The sequence below is a fragment of the Bos indicus genome, chromosome 25 (assembly GCF_029378745.1).
Source record: "Bos indicus isolate NIAB-ARS_2022 breed Sahiwal x Tharparkar chromosome 25, NIAB-ARS_B.indTharparkar_mat_pri_1.0, whole genome shotgun sequence".
Classification (NCBI taxonomy): Eukaryota; Metazoa; Chordata; class Mammalia; order Artiodactyla; family Bovidae; genus Bos; species Bos indicus.
In genome coordinates this window covers 27,383,301-27,395,898 of record NC_091784.1, presented here as the reverse complement: position 1 = coordinate 27,395,898, position 12,598 = coordinate 27,383,301, and the positions used below count along the sequence as shown (strand labels likewise).

Below are 12,598 nucleotides of genomic sequence, written 5' to 3'. Positions count from 1 at the left end.
TTGGAGTGCGGAGCATGCGTAGTAGGCTTGGGCCGTTGGGTTAGGCTGTGGCTGAGCTGGTTGCCGAGCAATGTGCCCTCTGGTCGCTACTTTTGGGGTCCCGAAGTAGGAGGCTCTTGGCCACCTGCCTGTTGAAAGCGTCGTCCCTGCCGCGTGTTTCTGCTCTCAGAGCGTTTCGTGAGCACAAAGGGAACACTGGCCCAGAGAGGCAGGGGACTGGAAACAATTCACCGCCTCCCAGCCCCGCGCATTTGACAGGAGCTTCGAGCAAAGCGCTATAGAAGCTCTTAAAGGAGATAGAGGGGGTGGCCTCACAGAGGAGGTGGCAGTACTTCTAGAGCAGGCAGGGTGTGAGGAGGTAAGTCGTCATGGAGGGCTTCTCTGAGGAGGTGATACTGAGCTGCAGCTCAGAAGAAGCGGCCATGAGCAGGTGTGAAGGGAGAGGGTTCCAAAAAGAGCCACAGGCAAATGCAGAGACTCTCAGGCGTGAACTCAGTGGACATAGTTGAGAAGCAGAAAAGGTCAGGGGTGGCTGGAGCAAAGGTCTTAGAATCCCAGTCGATGTCTTAAGACTCCCAACCCCTGAGGGAAAAAGTAAGCTGGAAACATGTTGATAAAGCTCGGTGAGAAGTGTTTTTATAGGACCCCATCTGTATTCACTTGATGGGCTGACACCTCAGAGATTTAGCAGTCTACCTGAATGTCTAGTGGGGGGCCCGTTGGAGGGAAAATGAGAAAGTTGAATAGTTTGCGCCCTGCCACCAGTTCACTGAGTGAGCCTAGGCAAGTCACTTTTCTCTGGGCTTATTTGGTTCCTTTTCTGCTTAGTGAGGGGTGCAAATTTAACTGCCAGGGAACAGGTAGGAATGTAAAGCAGTGGAGTGGACCAGTTACAAGGTACTAGGGAGTCCTGGGGCTGGTGGTGACCTGCAAAGTCCATGCTTTATGAAAGGACTGCCAATTCTCATTTTTCAAATGTAGCTGATGAAAAAGAGAAAAAAGGTGTGGCTGGGAGCTAGTTTACAGTCTTCCTTCAGAAACCTCAGTATTGCTAGGAAGGAGCCGGGCCCTATTAACTAGGCTATGATGTTGCCCTGTTGAGCATAAACAATTTTACAGAACACCAACATCAGACAAAGCCAGTCTCTTAGGAGTTGAAAGACCATTCCATGATCATATTTGAACCCAAAACATTGCTCAGACCACAAAAATGACAAACAACCCTCTCCTCCAGAGTTTGAGTGACTGCTATTCCTTCATTGAGTACAGTTTTAGCCCTGATCCATTTCTCATAATTTCTAGATACGAATTACTAAGATGAGACTTCCCAGTGGCCAAGACTCCATGCTCCAAATGCAGGAGGCCTGGGTGCAATCTCTAATCAGGGAGCTAGATCCCACATGCTACAACTAAGAGTTTGTATGCCGCAACTAAAGATTCTGAATGCTGCAGCTAAGACCTGGTGCGTCCAAATATTTTTAAAAATGAAAAAAACAAGACAAGCAAAAAGAACTATCCCCACTTTCTGACACCATCCAACTTAGAGTAAACCTTCCCTTTTCTCAAGCCCTCCAAGAAAATCATCTAACATAAGTTCCAATCCTGAAATACTGAGTGAAAGTCGCTCAGTAGTATCCAACTCTTTGTGACCCCCATGGACTGTAGCCTGCCAGGCTCCTCTGTCCATGGAATTCTTCAGGCAAGAATACTGGAGTGGGTACCCATTCCCTTCTCCAAGGGATCTTCCCAACCCAGGAATTGAACCCAGGTCTCCCATGTTGCAGGCAGATTCTATACAGTCTGAGCTACGAGGGAAGCCCAATCCTGTAATAAACCATTTTTATTATGCACTTGCTGAGGTGCCCAGTGTGGGTTCCCATGATATATGCAGGCTCCCTTGTTCAACTACAGGTGTGTTCCTGGTGGTCTTTGCCTGGAGGGCATTGTCAGAAATGGAGGCTCCATGGCAATTCAACTGAAGCCCTCAGTACCCTGGATTGGGATCCTTGACTCTAGTAATAATGTGCACATCTGAGACCCCTTGTGTCTCTAACTGTTTGAGGTGCCATCCTGCCCATGGCTGGGAGGTAAGTTCTTGCTGAACTGAGCTCTGATGTTTTGTTGAAACCCTTGAGTTTGGGAATTATTTTGTTTGTTTTCCTTGGAATCAGATCCTCTTCAGGGACTTCCCTGGTGGTCCAAGTGGTTAGGATTCTGCACTGCCAATGCAGGTGGTACAGGTTCTATCCATGGTCAGGGAACTATGATTCCACATGCCACAACTAAGACCTGGTGTAGCCAAAAAAAGAGATCCTCTTCAGTTTTTGGGTTATCTAGTCAGATTTTATTTTCCCTTGGGGAATTTATTTTCTGACTTTCTACATCTGTCTGCTCCAAAGGACCCTCCATTGGATATTGTTTGTCAGAGGAAAAGTATATAGGAACAAGATGGGTATGCAGCCCTGGGTGTCTAAGAACATTACAAAGACTTTCTTGCAGTATCTGGTGGCTGAACATCATTTGTCCCTCTAAGAAGTTGGGTATGCCAACCACTTGGGGGTCAGTTAGCATGCTGGAGTGTCATTTGTTATCCAAGTTAACCAGACAAATTATTTCATCAACCAAGGCCCAATAAGCCAGCCCAGGGGACTGTGGCTTTTAGACCCTCAAACCAGGGAGCTTTGAATAAACTTTGCCTCAGGTCGCCATTCCAAACCTTTGTAAGGAGTTCTGTCTCAGTTCTGTGTGTATGTCCGTGAGAACTGCTTTGTTTCACTTCTGCCCAGAATCAGGTCATTTGCTCTGGCTTCTGATCAATGACAATTGGTCTTTGGCCAAGTTCTGGAGATACAAGTTGCACAGCACTGTTTTATGAACTCTTGTCTCAGCTAAAACTGGGCCAAATTCCTGATTCCTTCATGTTTTCTTACAGTCACATTGGCTTGTATCCTTATCTTTCTGACATAATTTCCTTAGGGACCATTTAGAATTGCAGTGGCCATTTTGGGGAACTTGGGACAAGAAGAAGATTCTTTATTTGAAAGGTACAAAAAGAGAAGAGACCCTCATGAGGGGATTGTCATGTTAGTCAAAAAGAGATTGTTTTGTTTAACATAGGTGATATATCATTTCTGTACTTTGGAGATTAATAAATACTGATTTTTAAATTATATAGCTCTATTGTCAAGCGCTTAAGATATGTTTTAAAATTAGGAGGAACGTGATTCCTTTTGTGTGTATGTATTAATATATATCAAAATCTGGGGGGGGGCGGAATTTGCATTTAAACAGTTTCTTTTTTGGACTTAAACCATTTTATCTTTTCCTGCAGGGGTAATACAGATTAGCTTTTTTTTTTTTTTGGTAATAGTTTCATGTTTGTGTGAAGTAGCTTTCTCTCATTTTTTCCTGTCCATTTTTCTCTCTTGGAAAAGTTTAAAGCTTAATCAAAAAAACATTTTGTTGAGTGTGCACAATTCAGTTAAGTACAGTTGGCCTTCAAACGATATGGGTTTGAACTCCGATTATATTGGAAAAATTGGAGGGGGAATTTGTAATAATTTGAAAAAATATGTAGCCTAAAAATACCAAAAAATTAAGAAAAAGTTAGGTATATTATGAATGCATAAAATATAAATAGATGCTAGTGTGTTTTGTCATTTGTTAACCATAAAAGACTTCCCCAGGTGACTCAGACGGTAAAGCGTCTACCTGTAATGCGGGAGACCCGGGTTCGATCCCTGGGTCGGGAAGATCCTCTAGAGAAGGAAATGGCAACCCACTCCGGTACTCTTGCCTGGAAAATTCCATGGACAGAGGAGCCTTGTAGGCTATAGTCCATGGGGTCGCAAAGAGTCGGACATGACTGAGCAACTTCACTCACTCACTCTCACTCAACCATAAAATATATACAGATCTATTATAAAAAGTGAAAATTTATCAAAACTTGTATACACAAACATTTACAGACTCTTCATGACACTACTGATTACACAAGGTTACCAGAAAGTGATCATATTGCTGCTTCATTATCAGTATATGAATCACTTTATCTGTAAATAAACATGAATTTCTTTTTCACACTATTTTTTTTTTTCCATGCGCACCACGGCATGCAGGATCTTAAGTTTCCTGACCAGGGATGGAACCTATGCCCCCTGTGGTGGAAGCGTGGAGCCCTAACCTCTAGATGGCTAGAGAATTCCCTATTTTTTCATTCTTGATGTTCAGTGTTAGAAGTACTCAGGCTTCCCAGGTGGTGCTAGTGGTAAAGAACTCGCCTGCCAATGTATGAGACCCAGGTTTGATCCCTGGGTGGGTCAGGAAGATCCCCTGGAGAAGGAAATGGCTATCCACTCCAGTATTCTTGCATGGAAAATCCCAGGGCCAGAGGAGCCTGGTGGGCTACACTCTGTGGGGTTCCAAAGAGTCTGACATGACTGAGTGACTAATACACACAATGTTATATTAGTAGGACATTTACTAACTACAATGTTTTGTGTAATATAAGACAGTATTGACGTAGATACTGACATGATTATGTTAACATATGGTATCAGTATTGACAAATACAATCAGTATCTTAAGTGTATTTTCTCTTTCTTAATAGCATTTTCTCTAGCTTACTTTATTGTAAGTATATAATACATATAACATAAAAAGTATGTTTTAATCAACTGTTTATATTATCAGTAAGGCTGTTAGTAGCTAAATTTGAGGAGGGAGTCAGTTGTGCCCTAGAGAGTGGGGTTTTGAGGAGTGTTATTTCCTTAAGTTCCCTAACTCCCACATTGTTCAAGGGTCAACGATAATCAAAAATGTCTGAAAGGATTGCTAAACTATATATGTTTCCTTTGTGAGCACTGAAAAGTAATACTTATGTAATAGGTTTTGTATAGTTACAGATAAGATACAAATGGGCTGAATTCCAAGATAAAAGGAGCTTTTAGCATGATCCAGTGTTTTTGCGTTTTAATTTGCTATGTAAAAATAATGCCAGCACAATATTTTGGTTTATACAAGGGTTAGTTTTCTCACGACTTAAACCTTTTTATTTTTTGTATTTTATAAGTAAATTATCTTAGGTTTTCATATATGATTTCTTTTGAAATTTTAAAAAATACTCACCATGCTGTCCATTATATCGCCAGAACTTACTTATCTTATAATTGGAAGTTGTACCCTTTGACCACCTTCATCCACTTCCCTAACTCCTACCTCCAGCCTCTGGCGCCACCAATCTGTTCTCTGTTTCTCTGTTTGAATTTTTAGATTCCACCTATAAGTGATAAAATATTTGTCTTTCTCTGTCTACCCTGGTGGCTCAGCTGGTAAAGAAACTGCCTGCAATGTGGGAGACCTGTGTTTGATCCCTGGATTGGGAAGATCCTCTGGAGAATGGAACGGCTACCCACTCCAGTATTCTGGCCTGGAGAATTCCATGGACTGTATAGTCCATGGGGTTGCAAAGAGTAGGACAACAACTGAGCGACTTTCACTTCTATGTCTGTTAGCATAATAGTCTGAAGGTCCATTCAAGTTGTCACGAATGACAGGATTTTTTTCTTCTTTATGGCTGAAATAAACAAATACTAAATAAATAAATATTAAATTTTCTTTATTCATTCATCTGTCAGTGGACACTTAGGATGTTTCCATATCATGACTATTTTAACTAATGCTGCAGTGAACATAAGGGTGCAAATACCTCTTCTAGACATTGTGGTTTCATTTCCTTTGTCTGTATACCCAGAAGTGGAATTATTGGATCATAGGATAGTTCTATTTTTAATTTTTTTAAGACCCTCCATACTGTTTTCCAAAGTGGCTATATCCGGTTACGTTCCCACCAGTAGTGCACAGGCTTCCCTTTTCTCCACATCCTCTCCAACACTTATCTCTTGTCTTTTTGATGACAGCCATTCTAACAGGTGTAAGGTGATATTTCATTGTGGTTTTGATTTGTATTTCTCTGATGATTAGTGATGTTGCATGCCTTTTTATGCACCTGTTGGCCATTTGTATGTCTTCTCTGGAAAGTTATCTAGTCAGATTCTCAGTCCATTTTTAAATTGGATTTTTTTTTTTTTGCTATTGAGTTGTATGAGTTCTTTATATATTTTGGATATTAATCCCTTATCAAATGTATGATTTTCAAATATTTTCTCCTACTTCATAGGTTGCCTTTTTATTTTGTTGGTTTCCTTTGCTGTGCAGAAGTTTTTTAGTTTGATGTAGTTCTACTTGTTTATTTTTGCTTTTGTTGCCTTTGTTTTTGGTATCAAACCCAAAATATCATTGTGAAGACTAATATCAAAGAACTCACCTTGCCTCTATGTTTTCTTCTGGAACTTTAATTGTTTTAGGGCTTACATTCAAGACTTTAATTCATTTTGAGTTCATTTTTGTTGTGGTGTAAGACAGCAGTTCAGTTTCATTCTTTTGCATGTGGGTCTCTAATTTTTCCAGCACCATTTATTGAAGAGACTATCCTATTCCCGTTGTATATTCTTGGCTCCTTTGTTGTAAATTAATTGGCCATATATGCATGGGTTTATTTCTGAGCTCTCTTTTTTGTTTCGTTGATCTGTGTGTCTTTTTTTTCTTTGTCCCTAATTTTTTTTAAAAGCAAATGGAAGTTTTACTCTTTATTTTTATTTTATTAATATTTAGAAATTTATTTTTGGCTGCACTGGGTCTTTGTTGCTGTGTTCAGGCTTTCTCTAGTTGTGGCAAATAGGGGCTACTCTTCTTTGTGGTGTGTGGTCTTCTCATTGAGGTGGCTTCTCTTGTTGTGGAGCACAGGCTTTAGACGTGCAGGCTTCAGCAGCTGTGGCACATGGGCTTGGTAGTTGCTACTTTCGGGGTCTAGAGTGCAGGCTCAGTAGTTGTGGCACACAGGACTTAGTTGCTCTGTGACATGTAGAATCTTCTCAGACCAGGGATTGAACCCATGCCCCCTGCATTGGCAGGTGGATTCCTATCCACTGTACCACTAAAGAAGTCTGCCCCTAATTTTTAAATTGAAGTTTAACTAACATATAACATTATATTAGTTTCATTATGTTGTAAAATGTGATTCAATATTGTATATATTGTGAAATGATCATCATAATAAGTCTAGTTAACATCTGTTACACACATAATTACAAAACATTTTTTTGATAAGACTTTTAAGATACACTTTTTTTTTAAAATATACACTTTCTTTTTCTCCTTAGTACCATACTGTTTTGATTACTATAGCTTTGCAATATAGTTTGGAATCAGGAAGTGTGATGCCTCAAGCTTTGTTCTTCTCTCCCAAGATTGCTTTGGCTATTTGGGGTCTTTTGTGGTATCATACAAAATTTATTTATTTATTTTTGGCTCTGTCTTGGCATGTGTGATCTTAGTTCCCCAACAAGGGGTTGAACCCATGTCCCCTGCATTGGAAGCATGGACTCCTAATCACTGGACCACCAGAGAACTCCCTGATACAAATTTTAGGATTGTTTGTTCTGTCGCTGTGAATAATGACAGTGGAATTTTTGATTAGGGTTCATTGAATCTCTAGATTGCTTTGGATAGCATGGACATTTTAACAATATTAATTCTTCCAATCCAGGAGCACAAATATCTTTCCATTTGTGACTTTAATTTGCACTGGGAGTGAGATGGTTGGATGCCATCACTGACTCAATGGACCTGAATTTGACCAAACTCTGGGAGACAGTGAAGGACAGGGAAGCCTGGTGTGCTGCAGTCGGTGGGGTCTCAGAGTCAATATGACTTAGAGACTGAACAACAAGACATAGTAAAAATGGAGTATAGCAAGAATGCTCCTTTTTTTCCCTCTTTTTTAAATTTTTTAAAATTTGTTTGGCTGTGTTGAGTCTTAGTTGTGGCATGTGGGATCTTTAGTTGCTGCACACAGGCATAGTTGTTTGATGGCTGTGGGATCTTAGTTTCCCAACCAGGGATCAAATCTACATCTCCTGCATTGTAAGGCAGATTCTTAACCACTGGACTATCAGGAAAGTCCCAAGAATGCATCTTGATATTGCCCAAAAAGCAGAGACAAGTTCACAACATTGAACCAATATAGGTGGATGTAATTTTAAGGGTATTGCTGAGGGTTTCTCAATGCATGTTTTACCAACCAATGACATATTCCTGGCAAGTCTACAAAGGTGGAACATGGACAAGAACCAAGGCCTTGAGGCCTTTTGAATACCTCCATATGAACAATAAGTACATTTTAGATATTCTTCTTTATTCTTAGGGTAGATTGAGACTTTTTCCTACTGGAGAGTTACGGATATATTGGTGGGGGGAAAATCGCTTGATTTTTAAATTCCCAGCATTGAGGAAAGAAGTCTCAATTTATCTCTGCAGTAACAAAGACATTTCAATTTATTTTTTCCATACCTTCATTAAAAAAAATTCTGTATAGCTTTACCTTTACTTGGAAAGCACACTGTTCATATCATCCACTATCTTCAGCAAAAATAGAACTAAAAGAATGAAAAAAACTCATAGACAGGGACTTCCCTGGTTGTCCAGTGGTTAAGAATCCACCTGTTAATGCTGGGGACACAGGTTTGATCCCTGGTCCAGGAAGATTCCACATGTTGTGGAGCAACTAAGCCTGTGCACCACAGCTACTGAGCCCGCATGCTCTCGAGCCTGGCTCTGCCACAAGAGAAGCCACTGCAGTGAGAAGCCTGTGCACTGAAACTAGACAGTACCCGCTACTCTCTGCAACTAGAGAAAGCTGGCACGCAACAACGAAGAGCCAGGGCAGTCAAAAACAAATAAGTAAAAAATTTTAAAACTTGCAGAAAAAGACTTCCCTGCTGGTCCAGTGGTTAAGAATCCACCTTCCAGTGCAGGGAATGTGGGTCTGATCCCTAATCAGGGAACTAAGATCCCACATGCCATGGGGGCAACCAAACCAGTGTGTCATAACAAGAGAAGCCTGCATGTCACAACTATAGAAAGCCCATATGCCACCACACGCCACAATAAAGACCCAGTGCAGCCCAAAAAATATAAAATAAATGAAAAATAGGTCTTAAAAAAACTTGCAGAAACCAAAAATTTTGCCATTGCCCTTGACAATAAGAACAATTCTCTCTCCTCAGGACCCACAGGTTATCTCTTTCTGAGTTAACTGCCTCATGCATTTGAGAATCACTTCCAATCTTTGACCCCATTATAAATTTATATGTTTCATATATTACTTCCAGATTTATCACCAACAGATATAAACAGCATCTCCAAAACACCCACCTAAGTAGCTCTGCATGATCTGAAAACTGGAGATTTGGTCTTCTGGAAAAGAATCAGGAAAAAACTGCCCTTGAGTCTCTACACAAAGGACCTTTAACAGATAACTGACACAACAGTAAAACCCCATGTTGTTGATCTTTCGGCTCATATTTCCTAAGTAAAATGACATACATTGCTTTCTCCAGGGTACCAAGCCTCTAGACCATTGGGAGACCTCAAACTGAGCATTCTTAGAATTTCTAGAAGCTACTTTTACGTCTTTTACGGAACAATATGGGCAGCTTCTGTCCAAGATGAAAGGTCAAGATGATAACTGCACATATGAACAGATTCTGCAGAAAAAGACTAATTTTTTGATTCTTCAGTACCCTTTCGCTTCCCTTTTGTTCTCCTAGTAATCTTGCCTATTGTCTTTAACATCCTCTTTGACTAATTGTTTTCTTTTTTAATTTAAACATTTTAATTTATTTGCTGCATCAGGTCTTAGTTTCATCAAGCAAGATCTTTCATTTTGGCACATGGACTCTCTAGTTGTGGCACAAGGGCTTAGTTGTTACTTGGCATGTGGGATCTTAGCTCCTCAAGCAGGGATCAAACCCATGTCCCCTGCTTTGCAAGGCAGATTCTTAACCACTGGATTGCTCGGGAGGGCCCCTAAAAGTTTTCTTAATATGTCTTACCTATTTTCATCTTGTTACTTTTGACTCTTGTGGTCTCCTTCTGCTGCTTAAGGAGAAAAAATAGTATGGTGCATATTTTTCAGACCATAGGTATTGCTCTGAATTGACCTTATTCCTGGAACTATTGCCTCCCCATCTAATCCTGTTGACCAAAAATGTAGTAATTTCTAACACACAATGTAGATACTCAAAACAAGTCCCTCTGGTCTTAAGTTTTTCTCACATAATTAATTCCAAAGTTCGGTCTTAACAAAACTTGGACTTGAATGAAATGCTTTTGCTAAGGTCATTATTCTCATGCTGGTGCTCAGTCACTTCAGTCGTGTCTGACTCTCTTCGAACCTATGGACTGTAGCCCACCAGGCTTCTCTGTCCAAGGGATTCTCCCTTATAAAATCTAGGTCATCAGGAATAGGAACTAAGATTGGGGCTCTCCTTGCTATTCTCTTCTAAGACACTCCAACTTAACTTGAAAGCACCATGTAATCCACTCAAGGAGTCTGTCTACCTCAAGGGTCCCCAAAATTGGGTACTCCTAACCACAATCGATGGAGAAGGCAATGGCACCCCACTCCAGTACTCCTGCCTGGAAAATCCCATGGATGGAGGAGCCTGGTAGGCTGCAGTCCATGGGGTTGCTGAGGGTCGGACACGACTTGAGCGACTTCACTTTCACTTTCCTGCATTGGAGAAGGAAATGGCAACCCACTCCAGTGTTCTTGCCTGGAGAATCTCAGGGACGGGGGAGCCTGGTGGGCTGCCGTCTATGGGGTCACACAGAGTTGGACACGACTGAAGTGACTTAGCAGCAACAGCAGCAGCAGCCACAATCGATGCCTCAGTAGGGTCCAGCGTTTTTTCTTTTTTGATGTATCAGGTCTTAGTTGCAGCGTGCAAACTCTTAGTTGCAGCGTGTAGGATCTAGTTCCCTGACCAGGGATTGAGCCTGGGACCCCTGCATTGGGAGGGCGGAGTCTTAGCCACTGGACCACCAGGGAAGTCCTGGGTTTAACTTCTCATGCAGACAACAGGCTTTTACTTGCCTGCTGCACACTAACTTATCCTGTGTATTCAGGGTAATTGTTAAGGGCCTTTAAAGTATTTTAAACTATCACTTCTCCAGAAATCTCCAAAATGAGGCAGACTGTTTAAGAATAGGCTATTCAAGAAAACTCCCAGGAGGGATAACCTACTCCATTATCATGCATGCTGTATGAGCTATACTTGCCAGAGAGGGGTCATACTACTGGAAAAGGTGATCCAGATCTTGTCTGTAACCTCAGCAGACATTGTAAATGACAACGGCTACTTAGAAGCCCAACAACCAATTTACATTTAAATTCATTAACTAAAGGGAAAATCATGTTTTGGCAAACACGGCTTGCAGCACCTATATAAATACAGGTCAATTTGAGCAGCCTGTGACTATGCTAAAAAAATAAATAAATTACTAAAAAAGACAAGCTTGACTTTGGAACTACTAATAGCGGGGGCTGTTCTTCGTTGTGGTGTGCAGGCTTCTCATTGCAGTGGCTTCTCGTTGCAGGGCACAAGCTCTAGGCATGTGGACTTTAGTTATGTTATCGCAGCACACTGGCTCAGTATTTGCAGCTCATGGGCCCTGGAACTTGGGCTCAGTAGTTGTGGTGCACAGGCTTAGTTACTCAACATGTGGAATTTTCCCGGACTAGGGATCGAACCCATGTCTCCTGCATTGGCAGGCCGATTCTTATCCACTGTACCACATGGGAAGTCCTGGTCACAGTTTTAAATGCTGCTGTGTAACCATCGTTGTATCAGAGGTTTTGAGAATTCATTCGGCAACAAAAGGAGAAGGAAAGACTAACCTTAGTCTAACTATAGATCTTCTCTTGACAGTTTCCTGATGAACAAAATCTTTGCAATGGTGAAAAGCTGGATGGTAAGCTAACATCCTGAAGCATGACTCCATCTGCCTTTGGCCAAGAGGGAGACAGGAAGAGAAAGCATCCTCTGACAGCCTGGAGCTGGCTGGCACTATCATCTCAGCCTTGGTGTTGATAGGAGCCAGTATGAACTCACAGCTAGATGTTGTTTTCTCTTGATAAAGTGTAAATGATTTTACAGAACACCAGTATCATAGATTCAGGGCCACTCTGTCAACTGTAATGGATCAAAACAAAAACAAGACCACCATGTCATTATATCTGAACACAGTCAAAATAAGAATAGGGACTTCACTGGTGGTCCAGTCACTAAGACTCTGAGATTCCAATGCAGGGGGCCTGGGTTCAATCCCTGGTCAGAGACCTAGATCCCACATGCCACAACTAAGAGTTCACATGCTGCAACTTAAAAGATCCTGCATGCTGCAACTAAGACACAGCACAGCCAAATAAATAAATAGTAAACGAACAAAAAGCAAGAACATTATCCAAACAACAGAAATGACCCAATACCCAATCCTGCCTAATATAAATTACTTTTCCTTCTTTATCAGTGATAGCTTTAGTCTTCCTATCATTTAGATTAAAAGTGTTAAGATACCAATCATAGAATTATTCCTCACTTCTTCATAGCATCTAAATCAGAGTCAGCCCATTTCCTTGAATCCTCCCCAGAAACCTAATACAAGTTCAAGTCCTACAATAAGTCGGTTACAGCAT

At 41.1% G+C, this 12,598-nt stretch overlaps 1 long non-coding RNA gene across 1 annotated transcript; it reads left to right on the top strand.

The window, feature by feature from the left end:
* The first annotated feature begins 15 nt into the window (after window positions 1-15).
* On the top strand, window positions 16-11,777 carry LOC139179727 (uncharacterized). The gene is made up of 3 exons (XR_011564062.1): window positions 16-358; window positions 1,912-2,087; window positions 5,272-11,777. It is a non-coding gene; the product is annotated as an uncharacterized lncRNA (long non-coding RNA).
* Window positions 11,778-12,598: the final 821 nt, after the last annotated feature.